The sequence below is a fragment of the Lissotriton helveticus genome, chromosome 6, assembly GCF_964261635.1.
Source record: "Lissotriton helveticus chromosome 6, aLisHel1.1, whole genome shotgun sequence".
Taxonomy (NCBI): Eukaryota; Metazoa; Chordata; class Amphibia; order Caudata; family Salamandridae; genus Lissotriton; species Lissotriton helveticus.
Genome location: NC_136067.1, coordinates 603,121,722 through 603,125,868, shown reverse-complemented (window position 1 = coordinate 603,125,868; position 4,147 = coordinate 603,121,722).

The window sequence follows — 4,147 nt, the reverse complement described above, 5'->3', positions numbered from 1 at the left end:
TACTCCAGGAAGTAAGCGCGGTCTCGCTGCTTCTGGCAGAATCGGTAGCATTCGGATTCATCCCCCGGGTCGTCTTAATTGGATTAAGGTAACACGCGCTGGCCGTTCTTAACACTAACATTTCCATTAGTAATGCGCAGGGGATCAGCGCATGTGATAGCGGGAGCATTCTTATTTAGTTATGTACATTTTTGCAGGGCCCGCTCTGGAAAACGTTCGAGTGTTTATCTAGACTGCACCGTCCGGACATATTGATATTGTGCCTTTAGGAATCTACATGGTTTTAACAATTGGGGAGCCTGAATTTTCCCTCGCTTAATTGAGGTATGTTACATGTACTAGCCCTTAACATTATGCTCATTTGGACAGTGCACCTTCAAAAGTTTTTTGCACTCAGCACCTTCCACATTCTATGTCTTTTAGGGATCGGTACACCGCCATGACTGTCTAGGATTTAGAACTTGGTTTCAACTGATAGCTCCCCGTAATCGGGCACAAGATTGATGATTATTGGTAAGCTCCCTTTCAGATCTTGGGACTATTTCTCATGTTACTGTGTGTAACAACTCTCTGTTTAGAATTTACTTTTTCTAAACTTGTCCATAATTTATTGGTATCTGTTGTCTCTTCATACACAGGCCTTATTTCTATATTGGAAGAGCACCGGTCTCCGTACCATTCAAAACAGTGTCATCTTAAATTGATTCTTTATCACTGTTTTAGTTTTTAGAAATAAGTGGTAAGCAGGCTAAATACAACAACATAATTTTTAGCCATTCCTTATAATGGTAACGAGTTGCTCGAACATTCCCATGTCTAATTTTTTCTCTCTGACTTGAAGGTTATGAAAATTTATTACCAGCATACACTTTGAGCCACATTGACTTTGATGAGAAGCTCTGAGGAATTGCGAAACCCCTGAGGTACGCCTGGAATGGAGTTTATTTCGATAATATGTACGGTACAGCTATAAAGCTAATCAGAAAAGCCCATAACAGTTTTAACCCTTCAGTCTGTGTATAAACAGAGGTTCCAAAATCGTGATGATCTCACAAGTGCATCCAACTTGGGGATTGCAATTGCATTTGAATCTCGGATACGGTGCCATGGATATCTTGTCTATGTAAACTCTTCAGTGCATATGTTTACTCAAATGACTCCCTTGACAACACGTTTTTTAATTGTCCTATTCCCTTTTTCCGTGATCCGCCCTCCTTTTTATTAACTAATAAGAGTGGCGAGTACTAATTAATTCTAAATGAAGTTTTCTATATTCCCTAGGAGGTTGCCCACCCACAACTCCTTTGTCCTGAAGAAGACCCGCCCTGTAAGGAACATTTACCTACCTATAATACGGGTCGAAACGTTGACCACCGGATAACGACCAATCTCCTACCCCAAGCAGGACTCTAACGGCTGTAATGGAGTTTGGATTTGTGGATTAACAATTTGTTTGCTTGGACTCTTATTTGAGCCGCTTGAGGTGGCCCTTTGTCCAAAGGGACCACTCATACTAAGTTCCATAATTTAAAAATTCTCATTTGTCACTGAATGAATCTGACTATCTCTTGACCCCACCCTATCACTTACACTACCCTCACTGTCCCCTCCCCGTTGTGATTGTGGGCACGTATGTTTTTTCCTAAATTGTCATGCTTACAATGAAATGTTTTGATGAATTTCATCCCAAGTGAGGGAACCATGCAAACTTGATTAAAACTCCTTTGCATTGACTAGCTTTTGCTGCTAGAATTTATTTTGCACTAAGACTCAAAATTGCAGTACTCTGTCCTTTGTCTTGGACCCTTTTCCTTTATACTCACTACGGAGGCAGCAGAGGGTGAGGCTCAAGTCACTGTTGATGTGAGTTCTGCTACACTGCAGCCACCAATGAGCCAGTCACATCGCACAGAAGGCAACGCAGACCCAGCAGTGCAGGTGGACGTGGAGATGGCACTCTGTTCCGTGGGCTGGAGGGGAGCATGGTGCGCATACAACGGATGCAAGGCAAATCCATTCAAGCCTGCCATCGCCAATTCCGAGTCCTGAATGACCAAATAGGAGACATGGGGAAGGGCATCAGAGACATCGCTGAATCTAATAAGGAGGTTGCAAAACCAAATGCGGACATTGCAGCAGGGATGCAGCAGATAAGCAACTCCATTACACAGCTGTGCTCAAAACTAGACAGCCTGGAACACATAAGGCGCAGGGAGGCCCGTGTCCACAATACGGCCATTAATCGTCTGGCCACTGCCACATCCCTGCTATGCCGTAGAGGCATAAATATGCAGGAGAGCCTGACACAGAACACGGCCGAGGTCACCAGGGGCATGGCCAGAATCACAAGTGCACTCAAGGCTTTGCTGATTTCACACACTGCACAGAATCCTGCCCTGGATGTGGCAGAGGCTGAAGACAGTAGTAGCCGCAGCAGCATGGCAAGCGCTGTAGTGGAGCCACGGAGGAGTAGCAGGCGCCCAGCTGAGGCTGCAGGGCATGCTGAAAGCAGCGACCAACATCCCAGTGGCTCAGGGAAGCGCGGGCACAAGTGACTTTACCGGTCATGGGTGAAGTAACCCTGGACATACAGTCCCCACGTTTATTATGTTTATTCTGTTGCACTTCAGTGCTTGAATGGTGTGGCAACATTAAATTACGTTGTTCTCATACACAACCGGTCTGTGTCTCATTACTTACTCAGAAATAGTTGTGTGTAATCTCCTCACGTCTGTATCTGCCATCACTTGGTGTTGACACTCCAGCAGGTTGTGTTTCTGGCACAGCAATGTCATCGTCATGATCCTCATAGTCTGACAACTCCACCTCAGTACCCTTCTTCACAGCAAGGTTGTGCAACATAGCACACGCAGCAATGATCTTACAGCAGGTGATGGGAGTATACTGCCTTGCACCTCCGCTCTTGTGCAAGCATCTGAACCTGCTTTTCCAGATACCAAAGGTACGCTCCACGACATTCCTTGTGCTCTTGTGGGCCCGGTTATATCTCCGTTGGCTGGGTGTTGAGGGGTTGAGGTAGGGGGTGAGTATGAAGGAGCGGAGGGCATATGCACTGTCTCCTAAAAGTAAATGGGAATACATTACTCACATGCATACATGTACTTCTTACTGCAATTGGTGTTATGGGGGTCGGACACTGTGTCTTACCTAGGAGGTATCCGTGCATAGATGCCGCTGTTTTGAAATATATAGGAGTCGTGGGTACTCCCAGGGAATTTTGCCACAAGGTCAGTGATGGCGCACTTTGCATTGCAAATCACCTGCACATTGATGGTGTGGGTGGACTTCCTATTCCTGTAAATATATTCGGTGGCAGCAGGGGGACAAATGGGAATGTGCGTGCCATCTATGCAGCCAATTATATTGGGGAATCAAGCCATCTGGTAAAAGTCAGATTTTGTTTGGACCAGTTCCGCATGGGTTGCAGGAAAAGATATGTAATGGTCCATCCTCTGTAACATGGCTTCAAGGAATTTGTGGAAAAACCTTGACAGGCTGCTCTGGGTCACCCCACCTACCGCAGCAACCACGCTCTGGTAGCTCCCAGACGCAAGCAGGTGTAGGCTGCACAGCACCTGCACGTGGGGTGGAATAGCGTGTGCCCTTGGGGTAGTATGCTCCAACAGTGGGTGGAGGTCCCTGATGAGGTCCGTGATGGTATCTGGGGCCAACCTGTACCTCTGGAGTATCTCTGCCTCTGTGAGCATGAACAAGGTGACCCTCTGTCTATAGACCTGCTCCTCTCTCTGCCATTCCCTCTCTCCTTCCTCCTGTAGCCGTAGCCGTCTTGCAATGACATAAAATGCCGCCATTGTGCAAGAAGAATTGCATTTTGGGTCCTTTTTTATAGGCTGCACCTGGTTACCACCTGATTTCAATCCATGGTAAATACCGACTCTTAAATACCGGATTTCAAGCAAATTCGGTATTTAAGAGCTTCCCTACATCTCAATATTCATTTTTACCACTTCTTATTTACCGATTCTGTATTTTGCCGATTCGGTAACTTTACCGATTCGGTAAATTTACCGATTCTGGCGATTTTCGCTTTCCTACATCCCAATTGCTCAATACCGGTCGGTAACGGCTGAAAATACCCAATTTCGGCCGTTACCGACCGGTAAAG